General features: G+C 37.7%; 1 protein-coding gene across 6 annotated transcripts in view; it reads left to right on the top strand.

Annotated features, from left to right (window-relative positions):
* Window positions 1–25,017, top strand: part of megf11 (multiple EGF-like-domains 11) — a 180,930-nt gene that overhangs the window by 9,651 nt on the left and 146,262 nt on the right. The gene's annotated exons all lie outside the window — the stretch shown is intronic.

The raw sequence follows: 25,017 nt of genomic DNA, 5'->3' as shown, positions 1-25,017 counted from the left end.
AGGGACCTTTGGATATTAGAAAACTGTGTAGCATTTGTGGGATATTTTAATCCAAACTGAATAATTCTAGAATTAATGTTCTCTTTTTCAATGAATTTTAGTCATCTGCCTCAAGCACAAGGTCCCAAATAGATGAAGGCCAATAAAAGTCGTGGGTGAGCGGTTAGGGTGTCAGAATTGGATCCCAAAGGTTACCGGTTCGACTCCTGACCCGCCAGGTTGGTGGGGGGAGTAATTAACCAGCGCTCTCCCCCATCCTCCTCCATGACTGAGGTACCCTGAGCATGGTACCGTCCCGCCACACTGCTCCCTTGGGGCGCCATTGAGGGCTGCCCCCTTGCACGGGTGAGGCATAAATGCAATTTCATGGTGTGCAGTGTTCACTTGTGTGTGCTGTGTCACAATGACAATGGGAGTTGGAGGAGTTTCCCAAAGGGCTTTCACTTTCACTTTCAAAAGAAAATCATAAGATGGAGAAGTTATATAAGAGAGTATTTCATATAAAAAGAAATTGCTGGCCAGTAAAAGGAATCTTATGATTATTAAGTGAATTAAAATGGCATTTGGAGCCTTACCTCTCAACAACATAAATTTACATTAAATGGAAGATGATGTTTGATACATTTTTTTTCGAGAAATACAGTTGTGCTTCAAAGTTTACATACCCTCACATTAAAGAGAATGATACATTTACACTAGTAAGTATAATAACACAAAACTGCAAAAAAGTACTAGTTAATAAGAATTTACTAAATTATAATTTAGTAAAATAAAATATTTGTTTTAGAATTTTGATTTAAAAAATAATGCTGAAAAAATAAATAACTGTTTACTTTTGTTTGTAACATTTAACAGCTACTAATGTAAAGTGCACTTTAGATATTAAGAAATCAAACAGTGGTTGCTTTCCCACTCAAACATGGGTTTTTCAAACACAGGTTGACCCGCTAACAATCGACATTTGACTCCTGTCCTATTTGGCAAAAAAAAGCTTGGTCTGACGTTCTGCTGGCAAGCTGCGTAGCCTCGCTTCCCCACTGCTGCCTATCTGGTGATGCCATCACGTTGGGTTAGTGTTGATGATGTCATCACTGCAACAGAAATCAGGAAAGTAAAAAATGGAGAGCAGCATGTATGCAAGTCAGGGCGTAGAAGTGTGCTTTATTGTTTTACTCTTTTGTCCGTCTAATTTTCTCTTGCAAGTGCTTCACCATGTTTATCAAGCAGAGATGTTTTGGCTTTTATATCTGACGGGACAAGTGCGATTTTGTGATGTACCTACGTTACGCTCAAGGGTATCACGTAAGTTAATGATTTGACACAGGTGGCGTTTCCACTGTATGTAAATCTGAGCAGAGCCGTTTCAAGGTTTTTTTTTAACCTTTACAGGCAGTTGGAAAGGCTCACTGACCTGCGTCATATACCTACGTATATACATATATATATATATATATATATATATATATATGGGCTGGAAGTCCCAAGGTCAAAATGGAAGACACCTCCTAAGGTAGTTGAGTATGACCGAGCTAAGATCCTATGGGATTTCAAGATCCAGACTGACAAACAGGTGATGGCTAACCAACCAGACATTGTGTTGATCGACAAACAGCAGAAGAAGGCAGCAGTGATAGATTTGGCAATCCCAAGCGACAGCAACATCAAGAAGAAAGAACACGAGAAGCTTGGGAAATACCAAGGGCTGAAAGAGGAGCTAGAAAAGATGTGGAAAGTAAGAGCAGCAGTGGTGCCAGTGGTAATTGGAGCACTGGGGGCTGTGACCCCCAAACTGGGAGAGTGGCTACAGCAGATCCCAGGTAAAACATCAGAGGTCTCTGTCCAGAAGAGTGCAGTCCTAGGAACAGCTAAGATACTGCGCAGAACCCTCAAACTCCCAGGCCTCTGGTAGAGGACCCGAGCTTGAGGATGACACATACCACCCCACGAGGGGTGAGAAAACAGTTTATATATATATATATATATATATATGTCTATCTCTAGTGTCTAAACATGAACCAGAGGAAGCAAAATAAATAGTTGTCTTAGGAGATTAGAAAGAAAATTATAGACAAGCATTAATGAAGGTAAAAGGCTGTAAAACCATCTCCAAGCAGTTTGATGTTCTTGTGACTATAGATGCACATATTATTTAGAAATTCCAGATCTATGGGACAGCAGCTTCTCCTCGATGGGCAGTAGGAGGGAAATTGATGACAAATTAAATAGACTGATTATATGACTGGTAACAAAAGAGCCCATAAAACTTCCAAAGAAATTAAAGGTGAGCCTCCAGCCCAAGGAACATCAGTTTCAGATTGAACATGGGTCTACATATCAAGAACAGAACACTGTCCCTACTGTGAAACATGGAGGAGGTTCTGTTATGCTCTGGGGCCGCTTTGATTCATCTGGCACAGGGTGTCTTAAGTTTCTGCTTGGTTCAAATAAATCTATAAGACTATAAGTGGATTCTAAGGCTACCATCTGTGAGAACTGACTTAAGCCTCTATGGAAGGAGCTCAAACATGCAGTACAGAAAAAAGCACCATTTAAACCTGAGGCAACTGGTTTAAAGTTGTCTCTGGTTTAAAGTAGAGACTGACACGGGAGTGGATTTTCACTCCTGTCCCGTCCCACTCCCACAGAAAAAAATGGTGTCCCGTCCCGATCCCGGGCCAGAGTAGAAATCTAAATCCTGTCCCGTCCCACTCCTGGTGAAATTACTCCCACTCCCATCCCGCTCCCATTCAGAATGACTCCGGCTCCTGCAGCACTCCCATTCTTGTTGTTTTTGAGCGCGGGTGAAAAACTCAGAGCGGAAGTTACTATTGGTTTGCTCCCGCTCCCGTCTGCTCCCGTTAATGTTTAATCCTGTACCGTCCCAATCCCGTGATCGTTACTAATACTGACTCCCATCCCACGGGAATCCCACGGGAATCCCGTGACCCATGGGATTCCCGAAAAAATGTCAGTCTTTAGTTTAAAGTGAGCAAACATCCCTCTAAATACCTGCTGAGTGGAGAAGAAGTCTCATTGACAGTTACAGAAATTGTTAGATCACTGTGATTGCTTCAAAAGGTTGTCAGACTAAATATTAACTTAAGGGTACCGTCATTTTTGTCCAAGCCTGTTTAACAAGTTTTATGTTTTAAATTATTCTGTTGAAGCGTGGTTGAAAAGTAATGTCTGGCTTTTCTTTGTTCATTTTCATATATTTTCATTTATTATATATTTTTTTCCTGTTATTTCTCTGACCCTTGTTGGTTTTTTATCAGTGTAAAGTATGACTTGCGCACAGAGGCCATTAGAAATGGCTAAAAGACCTGGTGTAACTGTGACCTTGCTCAGAGGTAGATATAATTAAAATGTTTAGCAGCTTAGGGGAAAAAAAGATTCAGCAAAAGTTCAGTGTGTAATTTTCAGCCCTCCAAACTATTTCTATCAAAGCTTGCAATCTGTGCCCTACACCCTTTAGTTGATTAGTATATCAGGCACAGAATGCCAGATGGAGTAGAATGCAGCTGACGCTGTGTTGGCATGCCTTATTTGTGCATCGAATGTAGATAATTGTAGCATAAACTTGCCTTTAGGTTTTAGATATGAGTCCTGAGAGGATAGCGGATAAACCACTGGTGTCGGAATCCATTGAATAGTTTTATAATACTGTTGTGAGAGCAGGGGGTATCCAACACCTGCACAACACAGCACCATAAAGAGAACAGAATAGCCGCTTGTAACTGTAGATGAATAGCTTTTTTCTACTTACATGAAAATTCTGAACTTTTAACTTAAGTCGACAAGGGAGTAGCTGTTACATTTTATCTTTATCATTTCCAAAACACTTAACAGTTCATAAGAAACTAATAATGCTTGAGCTAGTTTTCGGTTTCCCTTTTCAAGTATTTTATGCATGTTTTCCTCCAAAACACAGTAGTTGCCAGGTGATTGGTGCCTATTTTAGATTTCACATAGTTTTTATGTAGTAGACAAAGTTTGATGTTTAGTACAAAAGCTAAATCAGTTTTCAATCATTTTATCTTTCTGTCATACTGATAATGATTCCAGATCAGGCCATTCAGATTCTTCATACCTGATTCCAACGTCAAAAAATTAATGGATTGTTGTGTTCAAACTGCCAACTACTGTGTGTAGCCTTTTTATCAGATACTTTTTTTTTACTGCATTTTCTATGTTTAACTACTTTTTACTTTTACATAACAGAAGATACACTAAAGCAATTCTTCCCTAACTTCAGTACAATTAGCTACTTTACCAAACTCTGAGAAAGTACCTTCATATTGCTCTTCTAAAAGAAAAGAATTTTTCATTCAGCTGATGAGTGATTTATTCTTTAGTATTGAAACTGTGTTTGATGTAAAAACAAATAAACATAAAACATTTTCATTGTCTGTTTTCTCAACTCCACATGTTGCACATTTAGATCAGCTTACATTTATCCTAAGATATGTGTCACCAAAAGGACACTCTCAAAGGTGCTTTCTGAATTTTCTATCAGTCGCATGACTTTCTATCAAAGTCATGCAACTGAGGCTTTATGTAAAGCTGTAGTGCAATGTTTGGTTGTTAAGGTTATACCCTTTTAAAGTTTGACTTCAAAGACTAAAGACTTCAGTATTGTGCATGCAAAGACTGAATTTCAGTTTTTAATTCTGTATTTTCACTTGGGAGGAACTTACTAAGCCAGGCAAATTTTACACCCCACAATATTTTCGTTCCTACAGAAATGGTCATTTTCTGTAATGTTCAGGAAATGTCCAGTCAGGCTTCTGCACCTGGGACAGTTTGTTTTTAGATTATTGTTTAAATAAAAAATTATATTTTATTTGACTAAATTATTATCCGTTTTATTCAATAATACCTTTTTAATTTTTTGTTATTTAAATTACTAGTGTGAATTTCTTATTTTATTTAATGGGAGGTTATGAAAATCTTTCTGTCTGTCTGTCTGTCTGTCTATATGCATATGCATTTTACTTGCAGATAACATCTAATATGTGAGAGACAGGAACATTTAAGACTTCAAAAAGGGTTTATTTTATATTAAAGACTTCTCACTTGCTTTCTAGTGCTGTCGTAATAAAATGTCTAATAGAGAAAGTGTTTTGAACAATCTTTAAATTGACTTAGCATCCAAGGTTTTTATCGAACAAAGGTTAAATATTACATTAAACGATATTGATGTTTATGAGAAGATCATAAAATACATTGACCAGGACTTGATGGTAGATGGCAATTGGGACTTTTACCTCAGGATGCTTACACAAGCTGTTTGAGAAATCCTAAGGGGACAGAAGAGTGAAAGCAAAAAACAGGTAATCATTCACTGAGTAAAGTCTAATTATAAGCAAATAATCAGTTTGTACAAACAGATGAGATAATGTAGTTTTATATGTTGGCATGATATAATGATGATAAGGAGTGATTGGGAAACCAGTGATTTCTCATCCTGCGGAGCTACACCATCAGCATAAAACCATGAAAAATAATAAAAAATAATGATTTCACTCTCAACTAAAATTGGTTTACACTAGAGTAAATCATAGGAAATGTATATTGTTTATGTTCAAGAAAAAGTGCAAGTCCTCCAATTGATATTTAAGGGTATAGTCTACTTTATTAAAAATTTTTTCTTTCCATTGTTTTAAATGCATAAATGGCTGGGATGACAATCTGTACATCTGAATATGTACATAAGGAAAAACTTTTAATTACAAAATTTTCCTGAAAAAAATAACTTATTATATTTTTTAAGTGCAATTAACATACTACAATGCATACAAAAAATTTACATTACACATACTGTATTCGGTATTTTTAACATGGAACCATTAAAAGTTGTATTTTTATTATCATACCCAACCATGGTATTATCATGGGTTAAGCTATCAAAATCTAAGGTTGTCTAAGGCAACTTGGCATGATCAGAAGAATCTGAAGAGTAAATCACATCCAGATGCCTTGATGTGACTTGCTAAAGAAAGATGAGCTGCTCAGTAAAAAAAGGAATATCCTTAAATTTCTCCTGACAGATATTCTGGAGGAAACAATAAGCTATTCCCAGGGTAATGTATATCTATGTAGTGCTGCATAAGAGTCAAAGCAGTATCTGAAGACAAAGGTTTTTCATTTTTATAGGCACCTACGTATAACATTTTTTCTTTAGTAAATAAATTACAACACATGTATTTGAATGACTAGGATTACTTACTGTATTTGGAGTTGTGTAAAAACGTTCCACATATTTATGTCCCATTTGTGAAAATTATAGAAAGTTTTAATAGATTCATAGACTCTTAACCACTGCTTTATTGCAGTTTTCTGTCTGTTAATCTAAATGCAGCTGTGCAAGTAAAGAAATGAATTCAATTTTCAATTTATTCAAATCAGAGCTATTTTACCTGCTGACAAGTAATAAGCCTGCACTGTGAAGATAATGTGTGTTATGCATAAGTGGATATTGCTTTTACCTGTGGACTGCGTTATGCAAAGATAATCACAATGTGTTGTAAACTAAAGTAAAGCAGTATTAGAGAAGATAAGCAAATATATAATCTCTTCTTTAATACAGTCCTTATGTATAACATTCTAATTATTAAATTAAATGTTTGCATTCTCCGAGAAGGGAATACTTCTCTCTTCATCGGCCTAGCCAATGCTACATGCACCTTCTTAATTTTTTTATGTTTTAAATCTAAGTAGGTGTATTTTGTTCAAGTGGATTCAAGGACATTTGAAAGGTTGTTCTGGCTATGGAGAAAAAAAAAAAGAAAGTGCATCCATCTTTGATGCAAATCCAGTTGATGGAGCTCTCCTTTCACCAAACTGAGATCACCTGGTTGCATCATTAATGCAGCAGGAGAATAATTTTGGATTTAATAATCATGATGGCAGGTCATTCTACTTTCAGTCATTGACTAGTGAACCAGAAGGTTAATGTGCTGCACGAGGAGTGGGCGTAAACCACTGATCTAAAGAGGGATGTAGGAGCTGTAGCTTTCACAGAAACATAAAAAGTTCATTTTAAATGGCTATTTTTGGACATGAAACCTCTCCTACACGAAGGCACATTTGACCTGAGAGAATTTCTCCAGTCCCCCCTTTTATAAGAATAAGCAATGAAGTTGAATCTGCATTTTTCAGTCACCAAGTTGTGTCAAGTATGGGTTTTATTTATAGTATTGAGAGTTTGCTCTTCAGGATAATTTCCTGCAATACAGATACACTTAGCTGCTGTATTTTGTTACTGCCAAAATGTTTATAAATCTTAACAAGCATTTAAATACCACATATCTTACATACAAATGCTTATTTTTTATTTATAGGTTGGGTTGTTAGTTTGGAATTAATGATATATATATTTTAGTTTGGTTTAATTTCATAAAAAAACCTGTCCAAGGTTTTCCACTGGCACTAACGCTTTATCCCATTATAAATAAAATGGTATTTGAAATAGTCCTTTTAAGTGTAAATAAACAAATGCTTGTCTTATTTTAGCAAACAATGTATCTCCTGTTTTCTTTTCACAAATTTGAAGGTTTCTGTGTTGGCATTGGTGCAGGCTGTATTTTGAATAGTAAAAAACTAACCCAGAGCTAGGTGAGACAAAAACAGATTTCTTCATTATCAGTCCTATTATTTATGATTTATATAAATTAAGAAGTTATTGCATTTATTTTGAGTGTATCAAATTGTAGCAGCATATAATTAATCAATGGACTATATTTAAAAATCAATTAAACAATCTAGTTACCAATCTGACATGAATACTTGATCTTAACAGAGAATTATAAATTATTTCACATTTAAAAAGACGACCCTGATTTATTGTGAGTGCTGTGATTTATTTTCAGTCACAGATGAGAACATTTTATTCCAAGACTCTCAAGAAGTCTTGTGAACCGAGGGATGTTCTGAAATATTAACTTAATATAAAATATATATATTTCTACATATATATAATTGGATCTTAGCAAAACTTTTTATAAAAATACCTCTGCTTTTATTCAATTGGATTTTTTTTTTAAAGAGAGGTTACATGAAGGTTAGCAGCGTTCTCTTTTTATATCCATTCTTACCCATTTCCAAATCAGCTCAGTAATACTGAACTCTCCAGCCTAATGTTTACTGGGAAACTAGATGCACTTTCTCATTATTGGGCTTTATGCCAGCCGGCAGGATCGCAGTACAGCATTTAAGCCTCTCATTCTTTTCTTCCTTCTCTCTTTGAGAGTCAGACCGTTCGCTTTGTCATCTATCCTGGAATTCTCCAAAAAAATGAGAGGAACAGTTGTCTGTCCAACTGACCACGGTGTTTGAAAGAAATTTGCCTTTTGGATCTCAGCAGGGACCATGCCTCAATAAGAGAGATAATAAATAAAAGTTACTTGTCTGCTTGAATCATGGGGGATCCTGGAGTTTATGCTCTTTTGGCTGAGTACACAGCCTGAGTGGGATCCAGTGTTAAGAGGGGCTGAGGTTAAACCATTTGTGGTTTGCATATTATGAAGCTGTAGAAAGAGTCCAGTCACAGGTCATACAGCTTAAACACCAGGCTGGATGGTACTTCGGTAATTGAAAATTACCTGACAAACAACATTCTCATAGAGATCTCGTTACCACTATCAATGTCAGAAAGCATCCTATCAGGGAAAAGGGCTATGACCATAAATCTCCCTTGTTAGTAAACAAACTGTGTCAGATCCAGTTTAGTGGAAGATTTGAATATGAATAATCTCAAAGAATATATTGAAAAGTTTTATAATGAAAGATATTGAGTCTATTGGCTTATATTTTTGAAACAAAATAAATCATTATTCAGATAAAAATGAAATTAGGAAGTAAAATATCAGTTTAAACAGAAGCACCAGCTTCTTTTTACAAGCAACAATGTCCTTACCACATCCTAGTTCAAATAGTGTTGAGTTTGTCAGCCAGATACACATCAACATTATGATTTTATCAAAAATCAAAATTGCATGTTTTTTTTTCTTAACCAAAACTGGATTTGTGAGTTGCACAAGTAACAGATATATGCCCTATGGAGATACATGTTTTCAGACAGCTTTTAATTAAAACAAAATAATAAACAGTTGTCTAATTTGATCTAAATATGTTTATTCTAAATGATATCTCGTTAAAATGGAGCCTAGGCGGAAGTTCAACTGAAAAAACTCAATCAGCTTTGAACCACACCTCCACAAAAGCCAATCGGCATCCAAAGCTCATCTTAAAAGGCCGCCAATGCGCACCTGTCTGCTCCTGTGCGCGGGTGGCATATGTGCTGTGACTTCATTCAGATGACACCGTTTCGACCCACCTGCAGCCCCTCCTCCACCTTGGTAGCTAAAGATTAATCAGAGTGTCATTCCTCCCGGACTCTACTGCGTTCCCTGTCTCATCTTAACCGGTCCGGCAGAAGACCGCCATGTTGAGCCTGGTTCTGCCAGATGTTTCTTCCCAATGTGGATATTTTCTCTCCACTGTAACTTCATGCTTGCTCATCATGGACAGGTTTTTTTAACCTGTGTTATCCAACTGGACTTCCATCTTCCAGGTCCTTGAGTGAAGGTCTAGTATCAGCTCACACAGTCCACTGGACCTCTGCATAAAGCTCAGCAGACCATCTCACTAACCAGCAGTCTACAGACTGACCAACTTCATCTATCTCCACTTCACCACCACTTTCAGGCCTATTCTTTGCTCCTGTTCATGCATATCTATCAAAATTAAGCGCTATGTTTGCTGCCGAGGTCTGAGCGCCAAATACAAAGTAATTGCATCAATAAATTTCTCCTAATTGTCTTTTCTCTTTGTGTGAGTTTTTCAGATTGAATTGAAAATCAGTGCTTGTGAGCATGAAGTTAAAAGTGCAGCTAACAAACAAATTAATCCAATTAAAAAAAACCTGAATTTTTATGGTAATAATATACTTGCTGCACAGAGTAATCTTCCTTAAAACCAAAGTATCATGACCACCTTTGCACAAGGGTTTTGTACTTTTCATATAATCGAATGCTCTTATTTTCCAGAGTATTGTTGCAGGGCTTTATTGCTAGAAAGAAAAATGCTTACGTGCAATGGTCTGCATCTAGCTGCAACTCTAACTTCCCTTCTGTGTGGCAGCAGGCCCACTTTAAATATATTACTGCCACCTAAAGCGCTTGAGTGAAAAATTATGTTCCTCTATACTCAACAATTAAGTGCCTCTGATATGAAAATTGCAATTTTAAAAATTGCTGTTATCTTACAAATGCAATTGTCAGTTTATAGACCAGTCCAATTCATAACAGTTCAGTCATGAAGACTGTTTCATGGACAGTGCAGTCCAGTTTAATGTTAGTTAAAATACAAAACATTCAAATTCAGCAAATCATAAAATCCTTCGGTATATCCTTCAGTAAAAGTTCTTTAAAGAATCCGACCTTATGCCATTAGGCCATTGCTTTGCAGTAATTCCTAATTCTGAGAAATAGTATAATAACAAAGAAAAGGTACAACTTCCCTAAACAGGTATTAAGGTAATAATTACTGGATTTTGGCTGTAAAAACTAAATCATAAATCATACTACATGGTTTTATGAAGTACAGCACATTTAAAAGTATTAATAAATAAAATCTGAGCAATAACTTTTGTTGACATTGTGGACAGAGTGTTTTCCTGAGCTCATCTGAGATGGACTGATAAGCAGAAGGCAGATGGTATTTGGTAAAAGGAATTTTTTACCCAAACTTAAATGCAATTAGTTGCAACTTGGTGTGTGATTCCAGTTGTTAATAATGCAAGATATGAAAGGCAATGTTTGTCCTACTTTGATTATGTATCAGAGCAGGGAATATTTCCATATGCATAGAGGAAATCATCATTGATGCAAAGGTGCAAATAGGAATCTTGAAGTGACTCAACAAAGCAATATCTCTTACAGACAGGCCTAATTTAAAGCACAAATATTTGTGTTGTCATTCTGCATGACTTAAACCATTGAAGCTTTACAGATATTAGGCTAGTCCCCAAACAGTATGCAGAGAAATTTATTTATCTTAATATTGTAGATTCCAAATATCTGACTGAGCGATCACTGGAAGGCTTCTTCTGAACATGTGCATCTAATATATTAATATGGAGATGTATCCATAAATGACTTTTTTCCAAGTAAAAAATAAAACACGACCTTCCGTTTAAACATCCAACCTATATGTATTAGTTATTATTTATATGAAAATGTTCACAGTCAATTAAATACACATAGCTACTCGTATGTACTGTACATAAAACCACCTTGTGGTTCTTAAGTAAATATATATATATTTCCTTTTTGTCAAGCCTTTTTTTTAACATGTAATCATTCGTATTTTTACATATTCTTTCACATACTCGTGTGCAGAAATATGAAAACAGTTTGCATAGACTTAAGACTACTGGAACATTTAGCCCCCCCAGTGAAGTCTGACAAAGCACCAGAATTGAATAAAAGAGCATTTGTTGTCTTTGTAACCATAAATCATCCTTATGACTTATTTCTGTGATATAGTTATTAATGATAGATTACCCTTGCAAGTATTGCTCAATACTTTCACACAGTACATAGTTTGAATATGACAAAATCAATACAGAGCAGAAAATTTAAAGTGGTCCATGGTTGGGAACATAAGGAACCCGTTTTTAATATACTGAAATATTTTTTACAAGTTTATTTCATATGTGGGGTTCTCTGTTTAAATATTTAAGCTTATTTTATTGATAATAATAAAATATTAAGCTTTTCTCTCATATACTCAGTCTGTGTCAACACCAGCCTGCCTGTATCTATGTTTGAATTCTGTTTTTCTACTACAAATAGCATGGATTTCATTTCCTCTTTATTTATATATTTTAAGTTTGATTTTTAATTTAACTGCATTATTACATTACTAGTTCCTAGAAATGGTGTTTTTTTAACTCTTGATAAAAACTCTGAAAAGAACATTTAAATATAATATCTTAACAGCTATGATTTTAATTATATTCAAATCCTTGAAGACATTTATGTTTTAACTTGACATTTACACTCAGTACGAAAAGACAATTTTCTTCTCATTGTCTGATATTAAATACGGAAAATTTTCTGTTATTGGAAAACCCATTTTTTTTGCAATATGATTTGTATTTACTAAATGCCAAAATTACAAGAGAATGTCTTTTTGTGAATTTTCTTTAATCAGTATTTATATTTTCCTCAAATTTGGAACTTTACACAAGCCCCTTAGTTTTAACTTTTGGGCCTGGTCTGGTGACAGTAATTTTGAGATTACCCTGGTTTTTTTTGAAGGAGTATGGTTTTGTGCCGAAAAATTAACAGCAGTGCAATGTGCCACCAGCAGCAGTGATACTCAAAGAAGGTAAGTTTTTAGACAAAATAATAAATAAATAAACAGAACTGTATTGATCTCACAATGGAGGAATTAACTCTCTGCATTTAAGCCATCTCCTTTGGGAGATGGGCTGCCACCGTGCAGCACCCTGGGAGCAATCGGGGTTAAAGGTCTTACTCAGAGACCCAGAGTGGCAGTCTGTGGGAGTGGGTTTTGAACTTACAACCTCAGGATTGTGAGGATACTAAAAGAAAACATACCCTTATGGTAAATGGTAAATGGCCTGTACTTAAATAGAGATTTTTCAACTCAGGAGACTTGACCAAAGCACTTTACACTCAGTCATTCACCCATCCACGCACACACTTACACACTGATGATGGCAAACTTTATTGTAGCCACAGCTGCCCTGGGGCTCACTGACAGAATTAATGCCCCAATACATGCAGTTTAAAAGACAAGACATATAACTGGATTTGATATTTGCTATTAGCGGCTATATATATTGACCTGTGCACACAGGTCAATATACAGTGCACACTGATATGCATTGATTCATGTGAACAAAATTACCCTGTTCTGATGTGAAATGAGCATGGCTTTGCTGCAAAGGTTTTAGAACAGATAAAAAAAAAATAAACTGTGGCTAAAATTGAAGCTGAGAACATTGATACTATGATGCATAAAAAAATATATACTCTCTATAAGCGTTATACTGTGCTATAAAAATCGAAATGTTTTCTGTTGATTTTTAGTAGTTTGAGCTCTAGTTGCACTTGTTGTATCACCGTTTATTACTTTCTGCCCTTGATGCTGAAATTTTTAAACTGACATTGGCTTACAAAAGAGGATTCATTTGACTCCTCTAAGGCCCAGGGGTGGACAGGGCTTCCCAGCTGATGCTGAGAGGTTTGGCAAAAGGCAGTGTGGGCCCAGCTTAATTTTAAAGAAATAAACAATTTATGCAGTTCATGTGAGTCACTTGGGCATCTGTCTTGCTAAAAGTGCCATACTGAAATAAGACACCCCCCTGGCCCAAACCTTATTTTTTAAAGAGGCTCTCTCTGTGTGCAGAGGCAAACAGAGAGAGCCAAAAAGAAAAAAGACAGCGTAGAGGATGAGCATTGACAAAACACTGATCTGATAAAAATGTATTTGTTTGTAATGAGTTAAATAAGAGGGCTACTTGCAGCGAGAAGGTTCTGGGTTCGATTCCCGGCCGGGGTCTTTCTTCATGAGGTTTGCATGTTCTCCCTGAGCATGCATGGGTTCTCTGCGGGTACTCCGGCTTCCTCCCACAGTCCAAAAAAAAAACATGACTGTTATGTTAACTGGCTTCTCTAAATTGTCCTTAGGTGTGAGTGTGTGCGTGAATGGTTGTTTGTCTATGTGTTGCGATGGACCATCGATTGTCCAGGGTGTACCCTGGACAATCTCGCCCATTGACTGCTGGAGATATCTGGTGACCCCACTTAAGGATTAGGCGTGTAAAGAAAATGGATGGATGGATGCATGGATGGAGTTAAATAAGACATAAACACCAGTGGTCAAAGTGCTACCTTATACAAAACAAGTTTTAAGAATATTCAACACAAAAATTTTAAGAATTCAGTTTCTCTGAACCTTTTCATTCCTTCATTATTTGACATTCATTTAACCACATGAAATGTTTGCTTTTACTATTTTTATCAATGGACTTCTCTCCATAGCCTATGTGTTCATGGCTTATTTCTAGAATATACTGCAAATTACAATTTATGTCAGTCATATCAGCCACATACACACACATATCAAAAAGTTTTTGACTTAAAAAAAGCTGTTTTTTTTGTAGTTTGGATGCTGTTTCTTAAACAATCTGGACTCAATGCATAGTAGTGGTGCATTTTTTTATTGTGATGTCATGTGATATTCAGTCCAGGAATATATAATACTGTTGTAAAAATCTGGTTTCCACCTATTTAGATAATTAATAGTAAGGGGCTACAATTGACATCTGATTAATGTACTTGCTCCCCCCCTTCCCTTTCTCAGTTGAATACCTTGCCAAGTCGTGCTTTTTTTCTTAGTCTTGAATCACTTCTCAGACTGTTGTTCCAAACACAATACAGGCTCATTCGTTACATGTTTTTCAAAGTTGGTTTGCGATCCTTTGAGATCTCAAAGCATGGCAAAGTGCTTCCACGTGCAGTGGCTTTTCTTTTCCATTCCTCACCCGCCCGTTTTCTTCACACACTACTTCCCTGCGACATTTGGGACGGGCTTCTCACTGCTTGGCTTCTCACATCTTGGACAGTGACACAAAATAAATGAAGACACACAGAAGACACAAGGTTCAGAGTTGGAAGGACTTGGTGGCTGAGGTGTGAAACTACTGGAGTGTAAAATTGGCCTGGCAGCCGTGCTGTTGTTTCAGCATTTCATACCCAGCCGCTCTGCTTGACTTTCCTTGCATTGTTCAGCACCACCTTCCCTATATACATTTTTTCAATTCATTTCCCATCTGTACCTTACTCTTGTTGAGTTTGACCTCAGGTCTTTAGAAGCCATAGCGCTTTTGAAATATCATGTTATCTGGTAAATATCTTAGCACTTTACTAAAAATCACCATAATGGGAGAGAGCAGAAGGTTCGATAGGCTGATATTCACATATTAATGTGTCCAATGATGTCCAACTGTTCTCCAGCAGTTCTCACTTTTACCAATTAGTCAAAGACTGGATAATTATTGGAGCGGTGAAAGAGATCCTTGCTGGTGGATGGAAGAGCCCAAGTGGTGCTTCCTCCTGGTGGCAGCAGGAGGCCAAAGCCAGGCTATGGAGAGAGGACAGATGTAGCACAGAGGATATTACACCACATTCAACAGTGAAAGTGACGCCCAGGGTTGGTTATTAAAGGCATAAGGCGAACACAGTGGATATTCTGAGTAGCAGCCAGAGCAAAGGGACATCAAACACCCTGTTATTTTGGTTCATTAAGTGGCTTTGTTTCTCTAATTAGCTTTCTTATGAGAAATGTTGGCCCAAAGCTAGTAATTGTCAACATGGTTGTGACTGTAGATTTTGCGCCTGGTATGTAAGGAATCCAAATATAATTAATTAGAAACCAGCATGTTAGTGTCTGATGATGAAAAAAACAGAACAAGAATGAGAGCAAAGTTGCAATATGTGCCGTTCTATTATCTATATTTGATGATCATGTTTACTCATATTAGTTTCACATTTTCTGTTCTTTCTTTGAACAGCGCCAGAACAGATGGCTGCCTTGCTTCCGTGCTTTCCTCCCTTGAGTGACTTATTCTCCATTCATGAAGCTAATGATAGACTAGAGATGTTTCTCTGAAGTCCAACTACTGACATTTTCTGCAACGTTGTTTGGGGTCTGAAAGTGGGAGGATTCCTACCTGGGAGTTTACACAGGAAAGGATGGCTGTTTGGCATGAATAAGGAGAAACAAAGTTACTTAAGCACGTCCTTCCAGTAGGCTTTATCTGCTGTTGGTCTGCCCCTGCATTAAGGCAAGGTTATTCAGATGAAAGATGGCGTTGAGATTAGTGAACCCTGCCTGAGCGTGTGGACGTGCGGCGTGCTGTGTCCTGTGATTTATGAGAGTCGTGATATCAGAAGTCGCCACATGAATAAACCATGTAGGCAGAATTAAGCTTCTGTTAAATGACGCACAGCATTGTCTTAGGTGTTTTAATAACCATACAGGAATTGAAAGTCATGGATGTGGACTGATGCTCAAGAGCAGCCAGTTTTTAAATAGTTCTTGTTTTTCATGTCCATGAACTTGTTCATGACTTCGACACTCTAAGTGTATTTTCCTTATTTTTATGAAAATGGTATATGCTCAAACTATTGCAGTATCATATCAGCCCACATTAAAATCATAGTTTTATAAAATTTGCTAAAAGTTTAAGCTCAAACCAAGAAAGCTTAATTCTACTTAATGATTATTATTTGTTTATCCTCAAAAAAATTTTGTTTTTTAGGTTATTCTCAGAAACATTTGTCAGCCTAAAGTTTCTCCCTTAGTGATAAGACGAGGAGCTCGGTCATCTGGGAGAGGCTCAGAGTAGAGCTGCTTCTCCACATCGAGAGGAGTCAGCTGAGAAGGCTTGGACATCTCTTAAAGATGCCCTCTGGATTCCTCCCTCAGGTGGTGTTCCAGGCAGTTCCTACTGGGACGAGGCCCGTGGGACGGCCCAAAACATGCTGTCTAACTATGTCTCTTGAATGGCCTGGGAGCGCCTTCTGCTTCCCTGAATCAGAGCTGTAGGAGGTGTCTGGGGAGAGGGAGGTCTGGGAGTCTCTGCTGAGACTACTGCTCCTGGTCCTGCTAAGAGGAAGACATAAGTACAAGCATGAGTGAAATAATTATATCTATGTTTAATTGAATTTATTTTCGAAATTATATTTAATTATTTAATGTAATAGAATATTTAATATAATTTAAAATTGTTTATTTGATTATTTAAAGGCTGGACCTAGCTATGTAATTGATTAAATTAATCAAAACTTTTTGGCTCCTTGCACATACTCATAGATTATGTTTAGAACATTTATCCCCTGATGAACATGTGTGTGGAAAGATCATTAAATAACTACATAAAGTTAGAAAGTAATGAAGCAGCAAAGCTAACTGCCTCTCTCTCAGTCAAGTCTTTTCTTATTTAGACCCTTGTAAAACATGGTTTTTAAAAATTTTATCCCATTTCCATTAGACTTATTGATATATATTTTTTTATTTTCAAGGTGCTGAATTTTGTGTTTTAGTTAGGGGTGGGACGCGATTAAAATTTTTAATCGCGATTAATCGCATGGCTGTGAAATTAATTAATCGAATTAATCGCATTTTAATCGCATACTTGGAAACAGCAGGAAGTAACTTTTTCCACATGGATTTTGAATGACAACACATAAGCTTAATAAACAAAATATTGTTTGTTTATTTTTTTAAAGAAATATCAACAGGCCAGTGCAAATTTTAAAGTTCAACATATTTAGGAACGCTAAACTCAGAAATTCAGGTAGCTCTATAGGTATAGGTAGAGCTTAATACTGCTTTTTAAACGCAAAAATGCAATACTCTCAAGTACATTCAGAACAAAAAGCCTCTGAGGCTTTAACACAATTCGTGGATTTATCAACAGTTCAACTGTTTACAAAAAATAAGTCAGAAATTAAATGAAATTCAGTCCAACTCTTTATAACATTGGCCATTCAGACAGTTCAGTTCAACATAAAGTGACAGTGATTGACCTCCAATTTTTCCCATTTGAAACACAACTGGCCAACTGGCCTCAGGATACACATTTAACTGATTACTTCCTCTCTTTCAGCCAGTTGCTGAGACATACTAGCCTGTTCACATTTTCGGAGCTCAGGGCTGCCCTCTTCTTTTGAACTATATTACCTGCCAGGGAGAATAATCTTTCGCAAGGTACCGAAGTGGCAGGGCTGCCTAGATACTTGCGGGCCAGGACAGAGAGCTGTGGATGGGCTCTATCATGAGAGCCCATCCACAGCTCTTATCGACTCTTCCCTCCTGTATTTTAAAACAAAATTTCCCCTGCAAAGGGTAAACTAAAATGTTTTCATCTGCTTCGTCTAATTCTTCCATGGTTGTCTCTCCTTCTAGTTAAAAGCAACTTTCTTCTCTGTTCTTCTTCTTCAGTTTCCGTCCGACGGTATTCTGGCCATAGTTCTAATGCTGCCCCCACAGGTGAAATAATTACTTGGGTGAAATCCCAAACGACTTCCAGGAGACTGTGGTGTGCGATTAAAATGCGTAAATTTTTTTAACGCGTTAATATTTGTGTGATTAATTAATCGAAATTAACGCATTAATGTCCCAGCCTTAGTTTTAATCTAATGTAGATAGTCTCTAACAGAATATTGAAATATGAATTTTAACTACAATTCTCTTGAAATAGGTATATTTGCACTTTTATTAGAGTAGGTAAATGAAATAATCTGTCAAATGAATAAAATCTTTATAAGAAAAACATAATTATTTTATTTCAGCATACAAGTACAAGTTCCTCTGTTACTACTAAATTTTGAAAATATACTATATGTGTAGTGTAGATCAAATTTAGATGACAACTAAATTGTTTTTTTTTTTTTTTTCTCGCAAAGGTATAATAGGATGGTAAATTACACAGGTGACAATTTAAATTTAATATAGCTGCCTTGAGTCCAATTGTTTGGTCACTCTTGCTTCAATTCCTAGAGATGTAACAATAAACTTAAAGGTCTGTAACATTAAACCATATTTTATATGATCTTTGAAATGATACCAAGGAGATGGTAACATGACGTTCCTTCAACTAAAATTAATGTCTCATCTAAATATTGGGTCCAAACCACGAAAAAACAATTAAGCTAAAGTGACATTCCTCTCAGATAAAACCCTGAAAGCTTTTAATAAACAATCCATGTGCTTTTTAAGATGCTTGCTTACTCATGAACAGCATTTATTTTTAGTTCTGTTACTTTTGTGTCCTTTTCATCTGGCCTCGAAACACATCAGACATTCAGGTATGTGTCTGAAACAAGGGACACCAGTATCTCTGACGCACCACACCATGGTCTCTCTAATGAGCCCTGACTCTAAATGACTCAAAGCCACCAGCAAGAGACAATGATGGCCAGCTGTGGGGTTTATCTCATTTGCAGTCTGTGCACTGTGGTAACATTGCTAACCTTTAGATCACCCCATATTAGGATGCAGGAGAAATCCCTCAGTAGTGATTACAAAACGGATTGAGTAGCTTCAAGATGTCTCATAAAAGTTGTATATGAGCACTCAGCTTGAATGTAAAGGTGGGATAATGTTGTTTTGCATAGACATGTCACACAGTGGAGCCCGACTCTGATCAGGAATTCTCTCATGGTGCTTCAGACAGGATTGCAATGCAAAGTATGGTTTCTGTTGACTGGTTTTGATTATGTTGAGGAAAATTAACATAAGCAAGACCAAAGCCAGGCATCGTGACAAACAGAACTATAAGATGGGGCTGGAGAGCAGCTAAAATCCAAAGATGTCAAGTGAGCTCTCTTGTACTGTCCTTCCTGCTGTGCATCACTCATGCAAAAGTGCTGGAACTGGTCAGCCAGGGGACAGGGTGGTTAATTGCCTTGAACTTCAATAAGTCACATACTGAAGACATATGGTTTTAATCATTCAGATGTCTCTGCTGATGGGCAGTCCGGGGGACAGAGGTGACTCTGCTTCATCTGAGTTAATGTTTCTCCAGGTAGGTGCAATGTTAAGGTAAATGCAAGTGTCAAGATTCAGAAGTTGTTGCCCCCACACACACACTTATCCTACAGAAAATATAACTATTTTGCATGTGGCACATGTACTTCAATAACCTAAACGATGTTGCTATTTCAGCTGTTTGTCAGATGGAACAGATGCATTGCTTATTGATTGGGAGGGTTTCATAGTCTCAGTAATCAAAGCAGTGACAAACAGGAGAGAAACACATTCAGGGTGAATACAGTCTCTGGGGAACAATTTGTTCGGTGTAAACTGAGCATGTTTGAAGTTAAAACATAAAGATGCTGTTTTCTGGGATTTCTTTTTGGTATGGGGAGGTAGGGACGCAGGTGAGCCTCAAGTGATGAGTGTCATATTGATTTAACTTCCTTGTCTCTTGCTTTACTTTGTTTTGTTTTGTTTTTTTTTGTATGAGGAATCAACTATTTCAAACTTTCTTAGAAGCAGTGTCATGTTATAAATAATGGATGTGATTTGTCTTTTGAAAGAGACAAACGTTTACATTTTAAAATCCACACTTAGGAAAAAGGCATGTGTGTTCAGGCATGGCTGAATATCAAGGAGTTTCTTGTCCTTGGCATTCAGGCTGTTACAGACTGTGACCAGCCCTTAGAGGGTAACATTAGGCATTAAAAAATGACAGAAAGGATTGCAGTTAAATTAATGTTAGCTATAGTTTGATTTATGCTTGTGTTAAAGTACAAAAAAAAAAAAAAACAGTTCCACTGGCAATGGTTCTAAATGGTTTGTACCATTTCAGCTGGTGTTATGTCATAAATCATTGGTTAAGGGATGTAGGCTGATAATGTGTTTATTTTTAACTCAAAATTGAGATGTTCAAGTATAACATTTGAAAAATGAATGGAAATGTACCTAAAACTGTCTTTTAATCCTCAAAACCCTGTATGCTTATCTTGTATCAAACCAATATGATAACTGTTGAATGAAAATGTATTCATACTTCTAATGAGTTGAATGTCATTAAACAATCACTGAACGTGTTCTTCAGAATTACAACTTGGTCACGCAGTCATCATTCTCCACTTTGTCAGGGACTGGGTCGCAGGGCCAACAGTTTCAGCACAGACTCCCAGACTTTCTTCTCCCCAGACACCTCTGCTAAAGGATACATAAGACAATGTCTCTCCGGGCTGTCTTGGGTCATTGCCTGGGCCTCTTCTGGTGGGACATGACTGGAACACTTCTTGAGGCAAGCATTCACGGGGCATCCGAAAAAGATATTAAAGACTTCTCAGCTGACTCCTCTTAATGCGAATGAAAATTGGTTACAGGTGTCCTCAGCATACCCTCTTCGCTGCCTGGCTTCCTCCTCTTCCAATGTATCTAGCTCACCACCAGGTGGTGATTGGTGGAAAGCTCGGCCCCTTTCTTTACCCGACTGTCCAAGACATACGGCCAAAGTTCAGAGATGTGACTACAAAGTCAATCATCAACCTTCGACCTAGGGTATTCTGGTGCCAAGTGTACTGATGAGCATCCCTATGCTTCGTTCAATATGGAATTCCAATTACTTGTACAAAGGTCCAATCATTAAACACCCCTCAAGTTGAGAGCTTAGAGTCCATTCCTTCAGGTCACAAGCCTCCAGGGGTCAATTCCACATAGGGATTGAAGTTTCCCAGAGGAATGATGGAATCCCAGGGGGCTGGGGTTCTAATGATGTCTAGCAGTAGACACTAAGACACTGTGGTGGAAAATGTTCATATATGATTATTTTTGTCCTTTTTTGCTTAAGATGTTCTGTATCTTGCATTAAAATGAGGCACATACTTCCCTTTGGCTTTGTTTTAAGACTTTCCCTACTGATTGTGTTTAAGGAATTGGTTCTGTGTCAAGGCCAGCTAAGGAGTAATGTTGATAACATACTGATGTAGGCTAGAAACTACTTATTGTCTCCCCCTCCTCTGTGATGAATATAATTGTGTGCACACATTCCTTCATGGCTTTTTGCCTTGCAAAGGAAAAGCTCAATCTTTCTCTATTTTACCGAATGGTGGTCTTGACATCACAAACAGGATCTGTCATGCCAGAGCGGTGCAGGTTAAGGACACTTGGCCAGTCTAAAGTGTTCTTCACTCCACTGTGGCGCGACAGTGGCGTTGGATGTAGGAGTTTGCCCTGAAATCGAAGGGTTGACGGTTCAAGCCCCGACTCCGACTATCAGTGTCGTTGTGTCCTTGGGCAAGACACTTCACCTGCATTGTCTACTGATGGTGGTCAGAGGGCCCGGTGGCGCCAGGGTACGGCAGCCCAGCTTCTGTCAGTGAGCCCCAGGTGGCTACAATGTAGCTTGCTACCATCAGTGTGTGCATGAATGGGTGAATGAATGTAGTGTAAAGCGCCTTGGTCAAGTCTCCTAACTTGAATAAAGGCGCTATATAAGTACATGCCATTTACCATTTTCCACTTAGGTTAACAAAAGCAGAGTCCTGGTACCTACCTGGTACCTGCGTCCTGGTATGGCTTCTGAATGATCACATCCAAACCAAAATATGTGGGTCTGATCCTGGTTGAGACAATACTCTGAACCATTTTACTGCACTTTAATCATAATTTATTTTACTTTGAAGAATTGGTGGAGTCGGAGCATCAGCATGAGGGCCTAACCCTGTTCTGCAGGGAAAGTTGTCTATTTGTGGTCAATATGACCCAATAGAACCCGGTCTGTTTTTAACAATAGGACCTATGCAAACAGAGGGTTTTGCAGGTGGTTTTAGCATTTCTCCACCTTGAGTAAAAGAGAAAGGCAGATGGGCAGATGTGCTGCTGTAAGAAAGTTCTGGAACTGAACCCATTAGAAGAATGGGTTTGAAGGTATTGTGATGTGCCCCCCCCACATTCTTCTATATGTAGAGTAATGAGTGAAAAGGTGAAAATGATTGTGTGGAATGTGCCTTCATTTGGAAAGATAATTCTGGGTTTCCAAAATGTCTGCATAAACCAGTTAAATAAGCTGTAATAGATAATGGGTGGAGACTTGATGTGAAAAAACAGAAAATAAAAAAAAACAATGAAAAGAATTGAAAAGATTCAATTGGCTGGTCAGTGACACAGTGGATAGCACAGCTGCCTTGCAGCAAGAAGGTTCTGGTTTTGATTCCCGGCCCAGGGTCTTTCTACATGCAGCTTGCATGTTCTCCCTGAGCATGCGTGGTTTTTCTCTGGGTACTCTGGCTTCCTGCCACAGTCCAAAAACATGACTGTTAGGTTAACTGGCTTGTCTAAATTATCCTTAGGTGTGAATGTGTGCGTGAATGGTTTTTTGTCCTGTTTCTCTCTGAGTTGCCCTGCGATGGACTGGCGACCTGTTCAGGGTGTACCCCGCCTCTCGCCTGTAGACAGCTGGAAATAGCACTTCTAGTGACCCCACTTGGGAATAGCGTGACAGAAAATGGTTAGATGGAAAAGATTTCATGAATGGATAACAGAAGCTAGAAGTATGGGGGAAAAAGTCTGAATTGAAACAAATGGGAGGGGTACTTTGTACCGCTGTGCAACCCAAAGGCTACCCGAGGATACAAGGATGTGACTCTCTCATCCACTAGCATCAACTCCAAGATGAGACAACAGAGCTAGGGGGAGACAAGCAGACCCACCCCAGCCCTCTGCGTTAAGGGTGTGCAAAATAATCGTCAAATCGATGCATCGTGATTCTAATTTTTGTGATCTACTGAATCGATTCTTGAAGGCAAGAATCGATTATAAAAAAAAAAAAAAATGAACAAATAAAATACATTAATGGTTGGCGCACATCAATCAAACCAAGTGGAATACCACTTCCAGTCCAGCAGATGTCGTTGCGGATGTGTTGACGCCTGCTGCTTTGTGTTGCAAGCATGTCCGGCCTTGGGATACTGAGAAGAGTCATTCGTAAACAAAATATGGAGGAGACTGAGAAAATTCGCCCCCCAGCTCCATCACATTTCAAGTCAGATGCTTGGATGCATTTTGGCTTTAAAAACAAAGAAGGTAAAAACGAAATTGATATGACGCATGTAATTTCCAAAAGGGGAAATGTCTTACATTTGAATGTTTTCATTTAATTGGTTTAAAGGACCACTGAGGCCATGTAAATGGCACTGATTATCCTCATTTTGTTATTTTAAGTTTGATGAATACTAAGATATTTTTGTCAGTGTGTCCACGCCAGTAATAGTAATATTTCTGTCCAGTATTTGTTTTCATGACAACACCTCCAAAAGTAATTTCAATAAATACAGCTATGTATGAATTCAGTTGCTTTCAGTTATGTATCAATTGAAGACACTATCCAGATCATACACAGCCAGTCAGCCACTGGTAAGGGCTGGATCTTTTTCTTACAGTGTTCAGTGAAAATATCCCAATGCATCGCAATATTTCAAGTATCGTAATGCATCGTGATAGAATCGCATCGTGGCATGTGAATCGTGATTCGAATCAAATCGTGACTTCTTTGCCAATACCCACCCCTACTCTGCGTCTCCCTACAGGCCACTACTGAGTAGAAAAGAGTGCAGTCTGTCTTGAGGAGCTTAATTCCAGAGCCCAGGCTATGCATGAAGGTGAGCCTGACTATTTCAAGCTAGTATTGCATCTGACTGCTCCCCAATCTTCTTTGCACCGGTCCCTAATGGTTGCACCTGTAGGAAGCATGTCCACTGCTGGATGGCCTTGCATCACTCCTTCACCCTTGACCTGATAGAGTCTAGTGAGGAGGAACCTGAGCACTAGGCACTAATTAAAAACCATAAGCCCAGGACCTCCAGCGTTAGGTCCCTGCACTGCAGTATCATTTGTCATCATGTGACTGATTGATCATTAGTTCAAAATTAAGCACAGTATACAGTATAGGTAATAGTGATGGTTGTTGCTTTAATACTTGTATCTTACCTATTAAAAAACTGATAGTTAATTATCTCATGAGTAGCATTGACACTGGCCCATGTAGTTACAAAAGGTTCTTGTACCACAGCTTCTTAACTATGGATCTAGATTTCTGTGTTACAATTAATTTCTTGACTAATCTGCTCTTGTTTTTGGGAGCAGAGCTATGGATTATTAAACACAAATCAGATCACTGATCAACCTTATTTGTAACTTATCTGTGAGTAAAATAGAAGTAATTAATAATTCAGTTAGTAGGCCTGTGATTATTTGTCTCTCCTCTTGACTCTAAAAGTACTTCACCTGCAAAATAAAGAATTTTAAATAATTCAATATAACAAGGAACAAAGCAACTTTATTTTCTTTTGTTTGCACCTTAAATGAAGGTTCACAACTAATAAAGGTGAATAATGCCAAAGCCCTGCCATCTGAGTTGATAATAACATCAATGTTCTCTATGTGGCTCCATTTTCA

The sequence above is a fragment of the Cyprinodon tularosa genome, unplaced genomic scaffold, assembly GCF_016077235.1.
Source record: "Cyprinodon tularosa strain WSP-4 unplaced genomic scaffold, ASM1607723v1 ctg71, whole genome shotgun sequence".
NCBI lineage: Eukaryota > Metazoa > Chordata > Actinopteri > Cyprinodontiformes > Cyprinodontidae > Cyprinodon > Cyprinodon tularosa.
This window is presented reverse-complemented; position numbering and strand designations above follow the sequence as displayed.